Source organism: Anomaloglossus baeobatrachus, chromosome 8 (assembly GCF_048569485.1).
Source record: "Anomaloglossus baeobatrachus isolate aAnoBae1 chromosome 8, aAnoBae1.hap1, whole genome shotgun sequence".
Taxonomy (NCBI): Eukaryota; Metazoa; Chordata; class Amphibia; order Anura; family Aromobatidae; genus Anomaloglossus; species Anomaloglossus baeobatrachus.
Window position 1 is genome coordinate 208,504,501 of NC_134360.1, and position 22,582 is coordinate 208,527,082.

The 22,582-nt window shown below is 53.5% G+C and overlaps 1 protein-coding gene across 1 annotated transcript in view; it reads left to right on the top strand.

The window, feature by feature from the left end:
• NDC1 (NDC1 transmembrane nucleoporin) overlaps positions 1-22,582 on the top strand; it is a 130,457-nt gene that overhangs the window by 93,603 nt on the left and 14,272 nt on the right.

Consider the following 22,582-nt stretch of genomic DNA (forward strand, 5'->3'; position numbering starts at 1 on the left):
CTCCAACCCCCCTCACTAGGCACAGTGGGACGCTAGTTTCCCGCACTTTGTCTGGGGCACGCCCACGGCCCGCCCCTCTTCACAGGACGCCGGCAGCCATTCCTGTTTGCAGTCTGAGTGGAGAAGGGACACGAGCTCTGGGAGACCCAGGCACGGGATTCTGGCGGTCACACACCCGCTTTTCAGCGGGCGGTAAGCAGCCCTCGAGGGCTCACCCCACTAGTGCCGCAGTGTTCATTTGTACTTTATGCTTGTAGGCTATACATTGCATTGTACGGTCGCTATTCTTGGCTATATACCCTCCTAGATTGCTAGACAACAGCATGTCGTCCGCAAAAAGCAAAGGGGCCAAGACACAGGCTTTCTATGCTACTTGTACCGCATGTAAGGCTGTTCTACCGGCAGGTGCCACTGACCCCCATTGTGTGCAATGTTCGGCCCCTGTAGCACTTGCTCAGCCGGGGCCTCTGCTAGAGGTGGCCCAAGGAGAACCACCTGTGAACACTGTCCAGGTGGCAGGGACGGAGTTTGCAGTTTTTGCTGATAAACTGTCGGTGACTATGTCTAAAATCCTTGAGACTTTGCAGTCCAGACCGGTAACTCAGACCATGGGCACTGTTGATTCAATGCTCCCTGGTTCCCCTCTTTTGGAACACATCCGTGCTCTGGGGGGGTCCCATGCATCCCGGGGTGATGGCTCTGACACGGACGACAGTCCCAGACAGCCTAAGCGAGCTCGCTATGAGCGACCCTCGACTTCATCACACTGGTCAGGGTCCCAGCAGGAAGGCTCTCTGTTTGATGAGACAGAGGTTGCTGATCAGGATTCTGATCCTGAGACCGCTCTCAATCTGGATACACCTGATGGGGACGCAATGGTGAATGATCTCATAGCGTCCATCAATAAAATGTTGGATATTTCTCCCACAGCTCCTCCAGTGGAGGAGTCAGCTTCACAGCAGGAGAAATTCCATTTCAGGTATCCTAAGCGTAAATTGAGTACTTTTCTGGACCACTCTGACTTTAGAGAGTCAGTCCAGAAACACCACGCTTATCCAGATAAGCGTTTCTCCAAACGTCTTAAGGATACACGTTATCCCTTTCCCCCTGACGTGGTCAAAGGCTGGACCCAGTGTCCAAAGGTGGATCCCCCAATCTCCAGGCTTGCGGCTAGATCCATAGTTGCAGTGGAAGATGGGGCTTCACTTAAAGATGCCACTGACAGACAGATGGAGCTCTGGTTGAAATCCATCTATGAAGCTATCGGCGCGTCGTTTGCTCCAGCATTCGCAGCCGTATGGGCACTCCAAGCTATTTCAGCTGGTTTGGCGCAGATTGACACTGTCACACGTACATCTGTTCCGCAAGTAGCGTCCTTAACCTCTCAAATGTCTGCATTTGCGTCTTACGCTATTAATGCTGTCCTGGACTCTACAAGCCGTACGGCAGTGGCGTCCGCCAACTCCGTGGTTTTACGCAGAGCATTGTGGTTAAGGGAATGGAAGGCAGATTCTGCTTCCAAGAAGTGCTTAACCAGTTTGCCATTTTCTGGTGACAGACTGTTTGGTGAGAGATTGGATGAAATCATTAAACAGTCCAAGGGTAAGGATTCATCCTTACCTCAGCCCAGACCAAATAAACCCCAACAGAGGAAGGGACAGTCGAGGTTTCGGTCCTTTCGAGGCTCGGGCAGGTCCCAATTCTCCTCGTCCAAAAGGACTCAAAAGGATCAGAGGAGCTCAGATTCTTGGCGGGCCCAGTCACGCCCAAAGAAAGCAGCCGGAGGAACCGCTACCAAAGCGGCTTCCTCATGACTTTCGGCCTCCTCTCTCCGCATCCTCGGTCGGTGGCAGGCTCTACCGCTTTGGCGACATTTGGCTGCCACATGTCAAGGACCGTTGGGTGAGAGACATTCTGTCTCACGGGTACAGGATAGAGTTCAGTTCTCGTCCTCCAACTCGATTCTTCAGAACTTCTCCGCCTCCCGGCCGAGCCAATGCTCTTCTGCAGGCGGTGTGCTCTTTAAAGGCAGAAGGAGTGGTGATCCCTGTTCCTCTTCAGGAGCAAGGTCACGGTTTTTACTCCAATTTGTTTGTGGTGCCAAAAAAGGACGGGTCTTTCCGTCCTGTTCTGGACCTAAAACTGCTCAACAAGCATGTGAAAACCAGGCGGTTCCGGATGGAATCCCTCCGCTCCGTCATCGCCTCAATGTCTCAAGGAGATTTCCTAGCATCAATAGACATCAAAGATGCTTATCTCCACGTGCCGATTGCTCCAGAACACCAGCGTTTTCTACGCTTCGTTTTAGGAGACGAACACCTTCAGTTCGTAGCCCTGCCTTTCGGTCTGGCGACAGCCCCAAGGGTCTTCACCAAGGTCATGGCAGCAGTAGTAGCAGTCCTGCACTCTCAGGGTCACTCTGTGATCCCTTACTTGGACGATCTACTTGTCAAGGCACCCTCTCAAGAGGCATGCCAACACAGCCTGAACGTTGCGCTGGAGACTCTCCAGAGTTTCGGGTGGATCATCAACTTTTCAAAGTCAAATCTGACCCCAACTCAATCGATAACATACCTTGGCATGGAGTTTCATACTCTATCAGCGATAGTGATGCTTCCGCTGGACAAACAGCGTTCACTACAGACAGGGGTGCAATCTCTCCTTCAGGGCCAGTCGCATCCCTTGAGACGCCTCATGCACTTCTTGGGGAAGATGGTAGCAGCAATGGAGGCAGTCCCTTTAGCGCAGTTTCATCTGCGTCCATTACAATGGGACATTCTCCGCCAATGGGACGGGAAGTCGAAGTCCCTGGACAGGAACGTCTCCCTTTCTCAGGCGGCCAAGGATTCTCTTCAGTGGTGGCTTCTTCCCACCTCATTGTCAATAGGAAAGTCTTTCCTACCCCCATCCTGGGCGGTGGTCACAACGGACGCGAGTCTATCAGGGTGGGGAGCAGTTTTTCTCCACCACAGGGCTCAAGGTACGTGGACTCAACAAGAGTCCACACTTCAGATCAATGTTCTGGAACTCAGAGCAGTGTATCTTGCCCTACAAGCCTTCCAGCAGTGGCTAGAAGGCAAGCAGATCCGAATTCAGTCGGACAACTCCACAGCGGTGGCATACATCAACCACCAAGGAGGGACACGCAGTCGGCAAGCCTTCCAGGAAGTCCGGCGGATTCTGACGTGGGTGGAAGACACGGCATCCACCATATCCGCAGTTCACATCCCGGGCGTAGAAAACTGGGAAGCAGACTTCCTCAGTCGCCAGGGTATGGACGCAGGGGAATGGTCTCTTCACCCGGACGTGTTTCAGGAGATCTGTCGCCGCTGGGGGAGGCCGGACGTCGACCTAATGGCGTCTCGGCACAACAACAAGGTCCCAGCTTTTATGGCACGGTCTCACGATCACCGAGCTCTGGCGGCGGACGCCTTAGTTCAAGATTGGTCGCAGTTCCGGCTGCCTTATGTGTTCCCACCTCTGGTGCTGTTGCCCAGAGTGCTACGCAAGATCAGGTCCGACTGCCGCCGCGCCCTCCTCGTCGCTCCAGACTGGCCAAGGAGGTCGTGGTACCCGGATCTGTGGCATCTCACGGTAGGACAACCGTGGGCAATACCAGACCGGCCAGACTTGCTGTCTCAAGGGCCGTTTTTCCATCAGAATTCTGCGGCCCTGAGCCTGACTGTGTGGCCATTGAGTCCTGGATCCTAGCGTCTTCAGGACTATCTCAAGAGGTCATTGCCACCATGAGACAGGCTAGGAAACTATCCTCTGCCAAGATCTACCACAGGACGTGGAAGATATTCTTAACTTGGTGCTCTGCTCAGGAAGTTTCTCCCTGGCCATTTGCTTTGCCTACCTTTCTTTCCTTCCTGCAATCCGGGTTGGAAAAAGGTCTGTCGCTCGGCTCCCTTAAGGGACAAGTCTCTGCGCTATCTGTATTTTTTCAGAAGCGCCTAGCACGACTTCCTCAGGTACGCACGTTCCTGCAAGGGGTTTGTCATATCGTCCCTCCTTACAAGCGGCCGTTAGAGCCCTGGGATCTGAACAGGGTTCTAATTGCTCTCCAGAAGCCGCCTTTCGAGCCTTTGAGGGATGTTTCCCTGTCTCGCCTTTCACAGAAAGTGGCCTTTCTAGTAGCGGTCACGTCTCTTCGGAGAGTGTCCGAGCTAGCAGCGCTGTCATGCAAATCTCTCTTCCTGGTGTTTCACCAGGACAAGGTGGTTCTGCGCCCGATTCCGGAGTTTCTCCCTAAGGTGGTATCCCCCTTTCATCTCAATCAGGATATCTCCTTACCTTCTTTGTGTCCTCGTCCAGTTCATCAATGTGAAAAGGATTTGCATTTGTTGGATCTGGTGAGAGCACTCAGAATCTACATTTCCCGCACGGCACCTCTGCGCCGCTCGGATGCACTCTTTGTCCTTGTCGCCGGCCAGCGTAAAGGGTTGCAGGCTTCCAAATCCACCCTGGCTCGGTGGATCAAGGAACCAATTCTTGAAGGCTACCGTTCTGCGGGGCTTCCGGTTCCCTCAGGGCTGAAGGCCCATTCTACCAGAGCCGTGGGTGCGTCCTGGGCATTACGACACCAGGCTACGGCTCAGCAAGTGTGCCAGGCGGCTACCTGGTCGAGTCTGCACACTTTTACCAAGCATTATCAGGTGCATACCTATGCTTCGGCGGACGCCAGCCTAGGTAGACAAGTCCTTCAGGCGGCGATTGCTCACCTGTAGAAAAGGGCCGTTTTTATGGCCCTATCACGAGGTATTATTTTACCCACCCAGGGATTGCTTTTGGACATCCCAATTGTCTGGGTCTCCCAATAGAGCGACAAAGAAGAAGGGAATTTTGTTTACTTACCGTAAATTCCTTTTCTTCTAGCTCTAATTGGGAGACCCAGCACCCGCCCCTGTTTTTTTGTATACACATGTTGTTCATGTTGAATGGTTTCAGTTCTCCGATATTCCTTCGGATTGAATTTGCTTAAACCAGTTTATTGGCTTTCCTCCTTCTTGCTTTTGCACTAAAACTGAGGAGCCCGTGATCCCACGGGGGGTGTATAGGCAGTAGGGGAGGGGCCTTACACTTTTGAGTGTAGTACTTTGTGTGGCCTCCGGAGGCAGTAGCTATACACCCAATTGTCTGGGTCTCCCAATTAGAGCTAGAAGAAAAGGAATTTACGGTAAGTAAACAAAATTCCCTTCTTTTATCTCATGCAGTCATTTGTGTTTTACAATAATTTGATGTATTTGATTGTGATTTTTTCCTGTATATTCTCCACGTGTCTATGAGTCATAGCCCTGCAACAGAGTGGGTGGATGACGTCATGGCTGTCAACGTGGCAGTCTTCATCCTCCTTTATAACACTTGACTGTTAGACAGCTGCATGATTTCTTTTTTCCCTGAGGAAGGAGACGGTCCTTGTCTCTGAAACGCGTTGGAAATGCTGTAATAAAAAAGAAACCTCTTCATTAATCCTGCACCAGTGGTTTTTCAGCGCGGCTAAAACCCGTTTTCCTATTTCTATATATTTGACAATTGCCACTATGAGACAAGCCAGGAAACCAACGTCCGCCAAGATCTATCACAGGGCTTGGAGGATCTTCTTATCCTGGTGCTCTGATCGGGGTTTTACCCCCTGGCCGTTTGCCTTACCCACTTTTCTTTCTTTCCTTCAATCCGGAATGGATAAGGGTTTGTCTCTCGGCTCTCTCAAGGGACAAGTATCGGCGCTTTCCGTGTTTTTTTCAAAAGCGTCTAGCCAGGCTTCCGCAGGTCCGCACGTTCCTGCAGGGAGTTTGCCACATAGTCCCACCTTACAAGCGTCCGCTGGAACCCTGGGATCGTAACAGGGTGCTAACGGCTCTTCAGAAACCACCTTTCGAGCCGATGCGGGATGTCTCTCTATCACGCCTTTCGCAGAAGGTGGCCTTCCTAGTGGCAGTCACATCACTTCGGAGAGTGTCTGAGCTAGCAGCGCTGTCATGCAAAGCCCCCTTCCTGGTGTTTCACCAGGATAAGGTGGTTCTGCGTCCGGTCCCGGAATTTCTCCCTAAGGTGGTATCCCCTTTTCATCTCAATCAGGATATCTCCTTACCTTTTGCCCTCATCCAGTTCACCAATGTGAAAAGGATTTGCACTTGTTAGATCTCGTGAGAGCACTCCGGCTCTACATTTCTCGCACGGCGCCCCTGCGCCGTTCGGATGCGCTCTTTGTCCTTGTCGCTGGCCAGCGAAAGGGGTCGCAGGCTTCCAAGTCAACCTTGGCTCGGTGGATCAAGGAACCGATTCTTGAAGCCTACCGTTCTTCTGGGCTTCCGATTCCTTCAGGGCTGAAGGCCCATTCTACCAGAGCCGTGGGTGCGTCCTGGGCATTGCGGCACCAGGCTACGGCTCAGCAGGTGTGTCAGGCGGCTACCTGGTCTAGTCTGCACACTTTCACGAAACACTATCAAGTGCATACCTATGCTTCGGCAGATGCCAGCCTAGGTAGGCAAGTCCTTCAGGCGGCGGTCGCCCACCTGTAAGAGGGGGCCGTTTTTCGGCTCTTTTTATCGAGGTATTCTTTTACCCACCCAGGGACTGCTTTTGGACGTCCCAATTGTCTGGGTCTCCCAATGGAGCGACAAAGAAGAAGGGAATTTTGTTTACTTACCGTAAATTCCTTTTCTTCTAGCTCCTATTGGGAGACCCAGCACCCGCCCCTGTTCCCTTCGGGCTGTTGTTCTTTTGTGTACACATGTTGTTCATGTTGAATTGTTCGTTTGGTTCATGGTTTCAGTTCTCCGAACATCCTTCGGATTGAATTTACCTTAGACCAATTTATAAGTTTCCTCCTTCCTGCTTTTGCACCAAAACTGAGGAGCCCGTGATGCACGGGAGGGTGTATAGGCAGAGGGGAGGGGTTACACTTTTTAAAGTGTAATACTTTTTGTCGCTCCATTGGGAGACCCAGACAATTGGGTGTATAGCTTCTGCCCCCGGAGGCCACACAAAGTATTACACTTAAAAGTGTAAAGCCCCTCCCCTTCTGCCTATACACCCCCCGTGCCTCACGGGCTCCTCAGTTTTCATGCTTTGTGCGAAGGAGGCTGACATCCACGCATAGCTCCACATCTTGGTCAGCAGCAGCTGCTGACTAGGTCGGATGGAAGAAAAGAGGGCCCATAACAGGGCCCCCAGCATGCTCCCTTCTCACCCCACTCTGGTCGGCGGTGCTGTTAAGGTTGAGGTACCCATTGCGGGTACACAGGCAGGAGCCACATGCTGTTTTCCTTCCCCATCCCTTAATGGGCTCTGGGTGAAGTGGGATCCTAATCGGTCTCCAGGCACTGAGACCGTGCTCCCTCCACAGCCCCTGGGGAATCTGCTGGACAGGAGCCGGGTATCGTCAGGGACAAGGCCCTGCTACTGTGAGGTACTCTGTGTCCCCCTGGGGGACCGCGCATGGAGCACTTGTGCCATACACACTGCAGCACTGCTGGGTGTGTTAGTGCGCCGGGGACTACCGCGCCGGCCGCGCTTATTTGCCGGCCGCGCTTATAACTTTAGTCCCCGGCTTTTGCGGCCTAGTATCGCATATTCCCGCCCCCAGGCCTGCCAGTCAGGGGAAGGGCGGGACGCTGCACAGGACGTCAGCGCTGAGGGCTGGAGCATACTCTGTATCCTCCTCCCCCCTCACTCAGCTCAGTGGGGCATCAGATTCCCGCACTTTCTAGGGCACGCCCACGGCCCCCTCCTCCCCACAGAACGCCGGCAGCCATTCCTGTCAGCACTTCTGACGCTGGAGAGGAGAGACAACACGGCTCTGGGAGGCCCAGGCAAGGGAATCTGGTGATCACCCAACCGCTTTTAGCGGTCGGTAAGCAGCACCTGGGTGCTGGCCCCACTGAGTGCCGAAGTGTACATATATATATATATGCTTATATGCTATACATTTACACTGTACGGTCGCACTGTTGATTTTTGGCTATATACCCTCCTGGATTGTACTCAGAGGAGACAACAGCATGTCGTCCGCAAAAAGCAAGGGTGCCAAAGCACAGGCTTACTTTGCAACCTGTACCTCATGTGCGGCTATACTACCGGCAGGTTCCACCGATCCTCATTGTGTGCAATGCTCGGCCCCTGTGGCACTTACTCAGCCGGAGCCTCTGCTACTGGTGGCCCAGGTGGAACCACCTGCTACCACTGTCCAGGTGACAGGGACGGAGTTTGCAGTATTTGCTGACAAACTGTCTGAGAGTATGGATAAATGGTCTGCTAAGATTCTAGAAGCCTTACAGTCCAGACCGGTGACTCAGGCCACGGGCACTGTTCAATCATTGACCCCAGGCCCCCCTCAGTTGGAGCAGCAAAGTGCTCCTGGGGTGACCCGTAGGTCCCAGGGTGAGGTCTCTGACACGGACCGCAGTCCCAGGCCGCCTAAACGGGCTCGCTGGGAAATTCCCTCGACCTCCTCACACTGTTCGGAGTCTCAGCAGGAGGACTCTCTGGATGATGAAGCGGAGGTAGCAGATCAGGATTCTGATCCTGATGCCGCTCTCAACCTAGATACACCTGAAGGTGACGCCATAGTGAATGACCTTATAGCGACCATCAATCAGGTGTTGGATATTTCTCCCCCAGCTCCTCCAATTGAGGAGTCAGCTTCTCAGCAGCAGAAATTCCGTTTCAGGTTTCCCAAGCGTAAATTGAGTACGTTTCTGGATCACTCTGACTTCAGAGAGGCAGTCCAGAAACACCGAGCTTGTCCAGATAAGCGTTTTTCCAAGCGCCTTAAGGATACACGTTATCCCTTCCCCCCTGACGTTGTCAAGGGCTGGGCTCAGTGTCCCAAGGTGGATCCTCCAGTCTCCAGACTGGCGGCTAGATCCATAGTTGCAGTGGAAGATGGGGCTTCACTCAAGGATGCCACTGACAGACAGATGGAGCTCTGGTTGAAATCCATCTATGAAGCTATCGGCGCGTCTTTTGCTCCAGCATTCGCAGCCGTATGGGCCCTCCAAGCTATCTCAGCTTGTCATGCGCAGATTAATGCAGTCACACGTACGTCTGCTCCGCAAGTGGTGTCCTTAACCTCTCAGGCGTCGGCGTTTGCGTCCTACGCCATTAATGCTGTCCTGGACTCTGCGAGCCGTACGGCGGTAGCATCCGCCAATTCGGTGGCAGTCCGCAGGGCCATGTGGCTATGTGAATGGAAGGCAGACTCTGCTTCCAAAAAGTTCTTAACCGGTTTGCCATTTTCTGGCGACCGTCTGTTTGGTGAGCGATTGGATGAAATCATTAAACAATCCAAGGGAAAGGACTCATCCTTACCCCAGTCCAAACCAAACAGACCTCAACCACGGAAGGTACAATCAAGGTTTCGGTCCTTTCGGTCCGCGGGCAGGTCTCAATTCTCCTCGTCCAAAAGGCCTCAGAAGGATCAGAGGAACTCCGATTCATGGCGGTCTAAGTCACGTCCTAAAAAGACCGCCGGGGGAACCGCTCCCAAAGCGGCCTCCTCATGACTTTCGGCCTCCCCAAACCGCATCCTCGGTCGGTGGCAGGCTTTCCCGCTTTTGCGACGCCTGGCTGCCACAGGTAAAAGACCGTTGGGTGAGAGACATTCTGTCTCACGGTTACAGGATAGAGTTCAACTCTCGTCCTCCGACTCGGTTCTTCAGAACATCGCCGCCCCCCGAGCGAGCCGATGCTCTTCTTCAGGCGGTGTGCACTCTGAAGGCAGAAGGAGTGGTGATCCCTGTTCCTTTTCAGCAACAGGGTCACGGTTTTTACTCCAACTTGTTCGTGGTGCCGAAAAAGGACGGATCCTTCCGTCCTGTTCTGGACCTAAAACTGCTCAACAAACATGTAAAAACCAGGCGGTTCCGGATGGAATCGCTCCGCTCCGTCATCGCCTCAATGTCCCAAGGAGATTTTCTAGCATCAATCGACATCAAAGATGCTTATCTCCACGTACCGATTGCTCCAGAGCATCAGCGCTTCCTGCGTTTCGCCATAGGGGACGAACACCTTCAGTTCGTGGCACTGCCTTTTGGCATGGCGACAGCCCCACGGGTCTTCACCAAGGTCATGGCAACAGTAGTAGCAGTTCTGCACTCTCAGGGACACTCGGTGATCCCTTACTTAGACGATCTGCTTGTCAAGGCACCCTCTCAAGTGGCATGCCAACACAGCCTGAGCATTGCTCTAGAGACTCTCCAGAGTTTCGGATGGATCATCAATTTTCCAAAGTCAAATCTGACACCGGCCCAATCACTGACATATCTTGGCATGGAGTTTCATACTCTCCCAGCGATAGTGAAACTTCCGCTGGACAAACAGCGTTCACTGCAGACAGGGGTGCAATCTCTCCTTCAAGGCCAGTCACACCCCTTGCGGCGCCTCATGCACTTCCTATGGAAGATGGTAGCAGCAATGGAGGCAGTTCCTTTTGCGCAGTTTCATCTGCGCCCACTTCAATGGGACATTCTCCGCAAATGGGACAGGAAGTCGACGTCCCTCGACAGGAACGTCTCCCTGTCTCGGGCAGCCAAGGCTTCCCTTCAGTGGTGGCTTCTTCCCACTTCTCTGTCGAAGGGGAAATCCTTCCTGCCCCCATCCTGGGCTGTGGTCACGACGGACGCGAGCCTGTCAGGGTGGGGAGCGGTCTTTCTCCACCACAGAGCTCAGGGTACTTGGACTCAGCCAGAGTCCTCCCTTCAGATCAATGTTCTGGAGATAAGGGCAGTGTATCTTGCCCTAAAGGCGTTCCAGCCGTGGCTGGAAGGCAAGCAGATCCGAATTCAGTCGGACAACTCCACAGCGGTGGCTTACATCAACCACCAAGGCGGAACACGCAGTCGGCAAGCCTTCCAGGAAGTCCGGCGGATTCTGCTATGGGTGGAAGCCACAGCCTCCACCATATCCGCAGTTCACATCCCGGGCGTAGAAAACTGGGAAGCAGACTTTCTTTGTCGCTCCTTATTGGGAGACCCAGACAATTGGGTGTATAGCTATGCCTCCGGAGGCCACACAAAGTATTACACTAAAAGTGTAACGCCCCTCCCCTTCAGCCTATACACCCCCCGTGCTGCCACGGGCTCATCAGTTTTTATGCTTTGTGCGAAGGAGGTCAGACATGCACGCATAGCTCCACAGCTTAGTCAGCAGCAGCTGCTGACTATGTCGGATGGAAGAAAAGAGGGCCCATAACAGGGCCCCCAGCATGCTCCCTTCTCACCCCACTCTTGTCGGCGGTGTTGTTAAGGTTGAGGTATCCATTGCGGGTACGGAGGCTGGAGCCCACATGCTGCTTTCCTTCCCCATCCCTCAATTAGGGCTCTGGGTGAAGTGGGATCCTTTCGGTCTCCAGGCACAGGAGACCGTGCTCCATCCACAGCTCCTGAGGACCATGCTGGATAGGAGCCGAGTATCGTTCAGGGACATGGCCCTGCTACCTTGAGGTACTCTGTGTCCCCGTGGGGACCGCGCACAGCAACACTCCAGCATTGCTGGGTGTGCTAGTGCACCGGGGACAGCAGCGCTGACTGCGTTTGTGCCATTACACACTTCAGCATCGCTGAGTGTGTTCGTGTAGGGGGACTGCCGCGCTGACCGCCGCTGCCATGGTTATCACTGCGGCGCGGCTGGGACTGTTAGTGCGCCGGGGACTTCCGCGCCGACCGCGCTTATACGGCGGCCGCGCTTATAACTCGAGTCCCCGGCTTTTGCGGCCTAGTCTCGTTTTTCTTCCCGCCCCCAGCCCTGCCAATCAGGGGAAGGGCGGGACGCTGTACAGGACGGCAGCACTGAGGGCTGGAGCATGCTTTGCATACTCCACCCCCCTCACTGTGCACAGTGGGGCACCAGTTCCCGCACTTTTCTGGGTCACGCCCACGGCTCCCTCCTCTCCTCAGAACACCGGCAGCCATTCCTCTCAGCTCTGCTAACGCTGGACAGGAGAGACAAGCTCAGGGAGACCCAGGCAGGATTTCTGGTGCCAGCACAACCGCTTTGCGCAGGCGGTAAGCAGCACCTGTGGTGCTGGCCCCACTAGTGCAGAAGTGTACTTATAGATTATATGATTATAGACTATACTTTACACTGTATGGTGCACTGTTGATTTTTGTCTATATACCCTCCTGTATTGCTCAGAGGAGACAACAGCATGTCGTCCACAAATAGCAAGGGTGCCAAAGCACAGACTTACTATGCTGCCTGTGCAGCATGTACGGCTATACTGCCGGCAGGTTCCACTGACCCTCATTGTGTGCAATGCTCGGCCCCTGTGGCACTTTCTCAGCCGGAGCCTCTGCTAGGGGTGGCCCAGGGAGAACCACCTGTTAACACTGTCCAGGTGACAGGGACGGAGTTTGCAGTTTTTACTGAAAGACTTTCTGAGACTATGGCTAAGATATTAGAAGCCTTGCAGTCCAGGCCGGCATCTCAAGCCAGGGGCACTGTGGAATCATTGCCCCCTGGTCCCCCTCAGTTGGAACAGCAATGTCCTCCCGGGGTGTCTCATGGATCCCAGGGTGAGGTCTCTGACACGGACCGCAGCCCCAGACCGATTAAGCGAGCTCGCTATGATATCCCCTCGACATCATCACAATGTTCAGGGTCTCAGCGAGAGGACTCTCTGTATGATGAAGCGGAGGTAGCTGATCAGGATTCTGATCCTGAAGCCGCTCTCAACCTTGATACTCCTGATGGGGACGCCATAGTGAATGATCTTATTGCGTCCATCAATGAAATGTTGGATATTTCTCCCTCAGCTCCTCCAGTGGAGGAGTCAGCCTCTCAGCAGGAGAAATTCCGTTTCAGGTTTACCAAGCGTACAAAGAGTATGTTTCTGGACCACTCTGACTTCAGAGAGGCAGTCCAGAAACGCCGAGCTTGTCCAGATAAGCTTTTTTCCAAGCGCCTTAAGGATACACGTTACCCTTTCCCCCCGACGTGGTCAAGGGCTGGACTCAGTGTCCCAAGGTGGATCCTCCAATCTCCAGACTGGCGGCTAGATCCATAGTTGCAGTGGAAGATGGAGCTTCACTCAAGGATGCCACTGACAGACAGATGGAGCTCTGGTTGAAATCCATCTATGAAGCTATCGGCGCGTCTTTTGCTCCAGCATTCGCAGCCGTATGGGCACTCCAAGCTATCTCAGCTGGTCAGGCGCAAATTGACGCACTCACGTACGTCTGCGCCGCAGGTGGCGTCCATAACCTCTCAAACGTCGGCATTTGCGTCCTACGCTATTAATGCTGTCCTGGACTCTGCGAGCCGTACGGCGGTTGCAGCCGACAATTCGGTGGCAATACGCAGGGCCTTGTGGCTGCGGGAATGGAAGGCAGATTCGGCTTCCAAAAAGTGCTTAACTGGATTGCCATTTTCTGGCGACCGTTTGTTTGGTGAGAGATTGGATGAAATCATCAAACAATCCAAGGGAAAGGAAACATCCTTACCCCAGGCCAAACCAAAAACACCCCATCAGAGGAGGGGACAGTCGAGGTTTCGGTCCTTTCGGGGTGCGGGCAGGTCCCAATTCTCCTCGTCCAAAAGGCCGCAGAAGGATCAGAGGAACTCCGACGCATGGCGGTCTAAATCACGCCCTAAAAAGACCGCCGGAGGTGCCGCTACTAAGGCGGCTTCCTCATGACTTACGGCCTCCTCACACCGCATCCTCGGTCGGTGGCAGGCTCTCCCGCTTTTGCGACACCTGGCTGCCACAAGTAAAAGACCGTTGGGTGAGAGACATTTTGTCTCACGGTTATTATTATTATTATTATTATTGTTTATTTATAGAGCACCATTGATTCCATGGTGCTGTACATGAGGGGGTTACATACAGAATACATGTACACGTTACAATAGACAGACTAGCACAGGGGGAAGAGGGCCCTGCCCTTGCGGGCTTACATCCTAAAGGATTTTGGGGAGGAGACAGTAGGTGGGGTGTAGGTGGGGCGGCAGCTCCGCACGGTGGTGGGGCGGCAGCTCCGCACGGTGGTGGGGCGGCAGCTCCGCACGGTGGTGGGGCGGCAGCTCCGCACGGTGGTGGGGCGGCAGCTCCGCACGGTGGTGGGGCGGCAGCTCCGCACGGTGGTGGGGCGGCAGCTCCGCACGGTGGTGGGGCGGCAGCTCCGCACGGTGGTGGGGCGGCAGCTCCGCACGGTGGTGGGGCGGCAGCTCCGCACGGTGGTGGGGCGGCAGCTCCGCACGGTGGTGAAGCAGTGAGGTCATTGAAGGTTATAGGCATTTCTGAACAGATGAGTCTTTAGGTTCCGTTTGAAGCTTGCGAGTGTAGTAGATAGTCTGACGTGTTGAGGCAGTGAGTTCCAGGAGACTGGGGATGCTCGGGAGAAGTCTTGGAGTCGGTTGCATGAGGAGCGAATGAGAGAGGAGGATAGAAGGAGATCTTGGGAGGACCGGAGGTTACGTTTTGGAGTGTAGCGAGAGATTAGTTCAGAGATATATGGAGGAGACAGATTATGGATACAGTTAAAGGATAGAGTTCAGCTCTCGTCCTCCGACTCGATTCTTCAGAACATCTCCGCCTCCCGAGCGAGCCGAGGCTCTTCTGCAGGCGGTGGGCATTCTGAAGGCAGAAGGAGTGGTGGTCCCGGTTCCTCTTCAGCAACAGGGTCACGGTTTCTACTCCAACCTGTTTGTGGTTCCAAAGAAGGACGGGTCCTTCCGTCCTGTTTTGGACCTAAAACTGCTCAACAAACACGTAAGGACCAGGCGGTTCCGGATGGAATCCCTCCGCTCCGTCATCGCTTCAATGTCCCAAGGAGATTTCCTAGCATCGATCGATATCAAGGATGCTTATCTCCACGTACCAATTGCTCCAGAGCATCAGCGCTTCTTGCGCTTCGCCATAGGAGACGAACACCTTCAGTTCGCGGCACTGCCGTTCGGCCTGGCGACAGCCCCAAGGGTTTTCACCAAGGTCATGGCTACAGTAGTTGCGGTCCTCCACTCTCAGGATCACTCAGTGATACCTTACTTAGACGATCTGCTGGTCAAGGCACCCTCTCAAGAGGCATGCCAACACAGCATCAACGTTACTCTGGAGATTCTCCAGAGTTTCGGGTGGATCATCAATTTTCCAAAGTCAAATCTGACACCGGTCCAATCGCTGACATATCTTGGCATGGAGTTTCATACTCTTCCAGCGATAGTGAAGCTTCCGCTGGACAAACAGCGTTCACTACAGACAGGGGTGCAATCTCTCCTTCAAGGTCGGTCACACCCCTTGAGGCGCCTCATGCACTTCCTGGGGAAGATGGTGGCAGCAATGGAAGCAGTCCCTTTCGCGCAGTTTCACCTGCGTCCACTTCAATGGGACATCCTACGCAAGTGGGACAGGATGCCGACGTCCCTAGACAGGAACGTCTCCCTCTCTCAGGCAACCAAAGCTTCCCTTCGGTGGTGGCTTCTTCCCACCTCATTATCGAAGGGGAAATCCTTCCTACCCCCATCCTGGGCGGTGGTCACGACGGACGCGAGTCTGTCAGGGTGGGGAGCAGTTTTTCTCCACCACAGGGCTCAGGGTACATGGACTCAGCAAGAATCCTCACTTCAGATCAATGTTCTGGAGATCAGGGCAGTGTATCTTGCCCTAAAAGCGTTCCAGCAGTGGCTGGAAGGCAAGCAGATCCGAATTCAGTCGGACAACTCCACAGCGGTGGCTTACATCAACCACCAAGGTGGGACACGCAGTCGGCAAGCCTTTCAGGAAGTCCGGCGGATTCTGCTGTGGGTGGAAGCCACAGCATCCACCATATCCGCATTTCACATCCCGGGCGTAGAAAACTGGGAAGCAGACTTTCTCAGTCGCCAGGGCATGGACGCAGGGGAATGGTCCCTTCACCCGGACGTGTTTCAGGAGATCTGTTGCCGCTGGGGGATGCCGGACGTCGACCTAATGGCGTCACGGCACAACAACAAGGTCCCAACATTCATGGCTCGATCTCAAGATCACAGAGCTCTGGCGGCAGACGCCTTAGTTCAGGATTGGTCGCAGTTTCGGCTTCCTTATGTGTTTCCTCCTCTGGCACTGTTGCCCAGAGTGTTACGCAAGATCAGGGCCGACTGCCGCCGCGTCATCCTCGTCGCTCCAGACTGGCCGAGGAGGTCGTGGTACCCGGATCTGTGGCATCTCACGGTCGGCGAACCGTGGGCACTGCCAGACCGACCAGATTTGCTGTCTCAAGGGCCGTTTTTTCCATCTGAATTCTGCGGCCCTCAACCTGACTGTGTGGCCATTGAGTCCTGGATCCTACCGTCTTCAGGATTATCTCAAGAGGTCATTGCCACTATGAGACAGGCTAGGAAACCAACGTCCGCCAAGATCTACCACAGGACGTGGAATCAACCCTGGCTCGGTGGATCAAGGAACCAATGCTCGAAGCTTACCGTTCCTCGGGGCTTCCGGTTCCCTCAGGACTGAAGGCCCATTCTACCAGGGCCGTGGGAGCGTCCTGGGCCTTGCGACACCAGGCTACGGCTCAGCAGGTGTGTCAGGCAGCTACCTGGTCGAGCCTGCACACTTTCACGAAACACTATCAGGTGCATACCTATGCTTCGGCAGATGCCAGCCTAGGTAGGCGAGTCCTTCAGGCGGCAGTTGCCCACCTGTAGGACGGAGCCGTTACGGCTCTATTATGAGGTATTATTTACCCACCCAGGGACTGCTTTTGGACGTCCCAATTGTCTGGGTCTCCCAATAAGGAGCGACAAAGAAGGGAATTTTGTTTACTTACCGTAAATTCCTTTTCTTCTAGCTCCAATTGGGAGACCCAGCACCCGCCCCTGTTTTTGTATACACATGTTGTTCATGTTAAATGGTTTCAGTTCTCCGATATTCCTTCGGATTGAATTTACTTTAAACCAGTTTATAATTTTTTCCTCCTTCGGGCTTTTGCACCAAAACTGATGAGCCCGTGAGGCACGGGGGGTGTATAGCAGAGGGGAGGGGTTACACTTTTTAAAGTGTAATACTTTGTGTGGCCTCCGGAGGCAGAAGCTATACACCCAATTGTCTGGGTCTCCCAATAGGAGCTAGAAGAAAAGGAATTTACGGTAAGTAAACAAAATTCCCTTCTCTGTCAGCTCTTATGTCTGTTTTAGTAGGTAATTATGCAGTAATGCTGTATGCGGTACGGTCACGCTATTACAACAATGTACTGGCCTAAACGCTAAAACCCAGTACATGGTTTTAATAGCGCGGCTGTATCGCATACAGTGTTTCCTAATTATGCGGCATATTTTCCTGCCGATTCTTTCCTTTCTTATTGTTATGAATAAATTGACTTCTGGGTGTTTCCAGTAAGGGGCGTGTTCCTATATATTTTCATGCTGTCCAATCAGTGCTGACTGTGTAGAGACATCTCCTTTGACAAAGGGAATGGAAACCCGCAGTTCTCAGTTTATATATAAATTTCTAGGAGGAATACCGTATTTTCCAGAGTATAAGACTACTTTTCTTTGTCGCTCCATTGGGAGACCCAGACAATTGGGTGTATAGCTTCTGCCTCCGGAGGCCACACAAAGTATTACACTTTAAAAAGTGTAACCCCTCCCCTCTGCTATACACCCTCCCGTGCATCACGGGCTCCTCAGTTTTTATGCTTTGTGCGAAGGAGGCACACATGCACGCATAGCTCCACAATTTAGTCAGCAGCAGCTGCTGACTATATCGGATGGAAGAAAAGTGGGCCCATATAGGGCCCCCGGCATGCTCCCTTCTCACCCCACTCTGGTCGGCGGTGCTGTTAAGGTTGAGGTACCCATTGCGGGTACATAGGCAGGAGCCAACATGCTGTTTTCCTTCCCCATCCCTGCAGGGCTCTGGGTGAAGTGGGATCCATAATCGGTCTCCAGACACTGGGACCGTGCTCCCTCCGCAGCCCCTGGGGAATCTGCTGGACAGGAGCTGGGTATCGTCAGGGACATGGCCCTGCTACTGTGAGGTACTCTGTGTCCCCTTGGGGACGGCGCATGGAGCGCTTGTGTCATACACGCTGCAGCACTGCTGGGCGTGTTAGTGCGCCGGGACTACCGCGCTGACCGCGCTTGTTTGCCGGCCGCGCTTATAACTCTAGTCCCCGGCTTCTGCGGCCTAGTACCGCATATTCCCACCCCCGGGCCTGCCAGTCAGGGGAAGGGAGGGATGCTGCACTGGAAGATTCCCGCACTTTCTAGGACAAGGTGCTCTGCGTCCCCGTTGGGACGGCGCATAAAGCACCTTGGGCCCAGACGCTGCAGCGACTGCGGCGTGCGTATGGGTCCGGGACTACCGCGCCGACCGTGCACTGCCGGCCGGCCGCGGTTTTTACTTTAGTTCCCGGCTTTTGCGGCCTAGTGTGTTAAACTCCCGCCCCTGAGCCTGCCAGTCAGGGAGAAGGGCGGGATGGTCGGTATGTTGCCGACAGTGAGGGCTGGAGCACACCTCGCTGTCCTCTGCCCCCCTCACTGATCACTATAGGCCACCAGATTCCTGCAGACAGAGCCCTGCATCATAACATACTCTGTGTCCCCTGAGGGACAGTGCATGCAGCATCTGTGTTACAAACGCCGCAGCGGTTGCTGAGTGGTTTGTGAGACTGGGACTACCGCGCCAACCGCGCCATGTCTGCCGGCCGCGTTTTTAAATTTAGTCCCTGGCTCTTACGGCCTAGTGCCATATACTCCCGTTCTCGGGCCTGCCAGTCAGGGGTAACGACGGGACGGCCGACTGGACGTCGGCAGGGAGGGCTGGAGCATACGTTGGTATCCTCCTTCCCCCTCACTGAGCACTGGGGGGCACCAGTTTTTCAGGTGCTGTCCCCCCCTTGGTGCCGCAGTGTATATATATATATATATATATATATATATATATATATATATATATATATATATATATATATATATATATATATATATATATATATATATATATATATATATATATATATATATATATATATATATATATGTTTATTTATATGGTATATGATCTCACTGTTCGGCAGCATTATTTGTTTTTGGCTGTATACCCTCACTGATTACTCTGCGGACGACATGCTGTTGTCTGCTCTTAAAGAGTAAGGGTGCCAAGGCACTGGCTTATTTTACAACCAGTACCTCTTGTGCGGCTATATTACGGGCACTGCACAGATGACAGCGACAGAGTTTGCATGATGAAATCAGCAAATCTCTGAATAGCTTTCACATCACAGGACTCTGTCTATGGACAGGGGGTCTGCTAAGATACTGGAAGCCTTGCAGTCCAGACCGATACCACAGGGCCAGGGAGCTGTGAGTTCATCGCTCCCGGGTCCCTCTGAGTCGGTACAACATCCTGGGGTAACACCCAGTTCCCACGGTGAGAACTCAGTCACGGACCGCGGCCTATGATGGGCTAAGCGGGCCCGCTGGGAACCTTCCCCGACTTCATCAGGAGTGCGTGTTTCGATCACTCTAACTCCAGAGGGGCCGTCCAGTAGCACAGAACTTGACGGACAAGCGCTTACTAAGCGCCTTATTGACACGCGTTACTCTTTTCCCCCCTGACGTGCTTAACGGTTGGGCTCAGTGTCACAGGGTGGATCCTCCAGTCTCTAGGCTGGCGGCTAGATCCGTAGTATTAGGGGCAGATGTCCATCTCTCACAAATGCCACTGACAGGCAAATAACGCTTATGATGAAATCCATCTATGAAGCCATAGTCGCATCTTTTGCTCCAGCCTTCGCAGACGTGAGGGCACTCCAAGCTATCTCAGCTTCTCCGGCTGAGATTATTGCGGTTGCACATAACTCTGCCACGCAGGTTGTGTCCTTCACTTCTCAGGCGTAGGTTTTTTCGTTCTACGCCATGAACGCCGTTCCTGGACTCTGCGAGCCGTACAGCGGTAGCATCCACCAATTCAGTGGCAGTCTGCAGGGCCATGTGGCTACGTGAATGGAAGGCAGGCTCTGCTTCCAAGAAGTTCTTAACCGGTTTGCCATTTTATGGCGACCGTTTGTTTGGCGAGCAATTGGATGAAGTTACTAGCAGGGAACCTGGACTCCGACAGAGTCCTCCCCTCGGTTAAATGTTCTGGGGATAAGGGCAGTGGATTTAGCCCTAAAGGTGTTCCAGCGGTAGCTGGACGGCAGGCAGATCCGAATTCAGTCAGACAACGCCAAGGCGGTTGCGTACATCAACCACCAGGGCGGCACACGCAGTCGTCAAGCCTTCCGAGCAGTTCGGCAGATGCGGCTGTGGGCGGAAGCCACAGCCTCCAACTTCTCCGCAGTTCACATCCCGGGCGTAGAAAACTGGGAAGCAGATTTTTCTCAGTCGCCAGGACATGGACACAGGGGAATGGTCTTCACCCGCACGTGTTTCTAGAGATCTGTTGCCGTTGGGGAACGCCGGACGTCGATCTAATGGCGTCTCAGCACTACAACAAAGTCCCGGCATTCATGGCTCGGTCCAAGGATCACAGAGCTCTGGCGGCAGACGCGCTAGTTCACGACTGGTCGCAGTTTCGACTGCCTTATGTATTTCCTCCTCTGGCACTACTGCCCAGAGGGTTACGCAAGATCAGGTCAGACTGTCGCCGCGCCATCCTCGTTGCTCCAGACTGGCCGAGGTGATCGTGGTACCCGGATCTGTGGCACCTCACGGTGGGTCAACCGTGGGCACTCCCTGACCGACCTGACTTGCTGCCTCAAGGGCCATATTTCCTTCGGAATTCTACGGCTCTAATCCTCACTGTGTGGTGGCTCCTAGCGTCATCAGGGATATCTCCAGATGTCATTGCCACCATGAGACAGGCCAGGAAACCAACATCCGCCAAGATCTCTCACAGGACTTGGAGGAGCTTCTTATCCTGGTGCTCTGATCAGGGTTTTACTCCCTGGCCGTTTGCCTTGCCCACTTTCTTTCGCAAAGGGTGGCCTTCCTAGTGGCAGTCACATCACTCAGAAGAGTATCTCAGCTGGCAGAGCTGTCATGCAAAGCCACCTTCCTGGTGTTTCACCAGGATAGGGTGGTTCTACGTCCGGTCCCGGCCTTTCTCCCTAAGGTATCCCCGTTTCATCTTACCCTCTTTGGGTCCGCATCCAGTTCACCAATGTGAAAAGGATTTGCATTTATTAGATCTGGTGAGAGCACCCCGGCTCTACATTTCTCGCACGGCGCCCCTGCGCCGGTCTGATGCGCTCTTGTCCTTATCGCGGACCAGAGTAAGGGATTTCAGGTTTTCAAGTCAACCTTGGCTCGGTGAATCAAGGAACCGATTCTTGAAGCATACCGTTCTTTTGGGCTTCCGATTCCTGCAGGACTGAAGGCCCATTCTACCAGAGCCGTCGGTGTCCTGAGCATTGCGACACCAGACTACGGCTCGGCAGGTGTGTCAGGCGGCTACCTGGTCGAGTCTGCACACTTTCACGAAACACTATCAGGTGCAGGCCGATGATTCGGCAGATGCCAGCCTAGGTAGGCGAGTCCTTCAGGCGGCAGTTGCCCACCTGTAAGAGGGGGGCCGTTTTTCGGCTCTTTTATCGAGGTATTCTTTTACCCACCCAGGGATTGCTTTTGGACATCCCAATTGTCTGGGTCTCCCAATGAAGCGACAAAGAAGAAGGGAATTTTGTTTACTTACCGTAAATTCCTTTTCTTCTAGCTCCTATTAGGAGACCCAGCACCCGCCCCTGTTCCCTTCGGGCTGTTGTTCTTTTGTGTACACATGTTGTTCATGTTGAATTGTTCTTTTGGTCCATGGTTTCAGTTCTCCGAACATCCTTCGGATTGAATTTACCTTAGGCCAATTTATAAGTTTCCTCCTTCCTGCTTTTGCACCAAAACTGAGGAGCCCGTGATGCACGGGAGGGTGTATAGCAGAGGGGAGGGGTTACACTTTTTAAAGTGTAATACTTTGTGTGGCCTCCGGAGGCAGAAGCTATACACCCAATTGTCTGGGTCTCCCAATAGGAGCTAGAAGAAAAGGAATTTACGGTAAGTAAACAAAATTCCCTTCTTTTAACCCCTGAAAATCTTCTCAAAAGTCAGGTGTCGTCTTATGCGCCGGGTGTCGTCTTATACAGCAGTCCACGGTGCTGCATGAGCCCATTGTTTAGTAATGCCCTCCTACTGGTCCCCTTCTTATACACAATAAACATTCTCACCTGCCCGTCTGTCCCCACGGTGCCTTCAGCTTCTTCTGGCAGATCACAGGCCCATAGTCCCCTCCGCAATAGCGTCCTGAACACTGGGTCGCCACCGCTGTTGTCTTGGCTTTTCTGTAGTTGAATGCTTTGCGGTGCCGTAAAGCATTCAACTGCAGTAAAGTGCAGTCGCGTGTACAGAATGCGATCGTGGAGGGGTCTATGGGCCTGTGGTCCGCAAGAAGCACTCCTCCATGATCGCATCCTATACACGGGTCCGCTGCTGTCAGCACTTTACTGCAGTTGAATGCTTTACGGCATCGCAAAGCATTCAACTGCAGTAAAGCCATGACAGCAGACAGCATCCCCGTACATTGGACACTATCACGGAGGGGTCTATGTGTCTTGCGGTCTACAAGAAACAGCTGAGGTCACTGCAGGAACGGAGGAGAGGTGAGAATAAT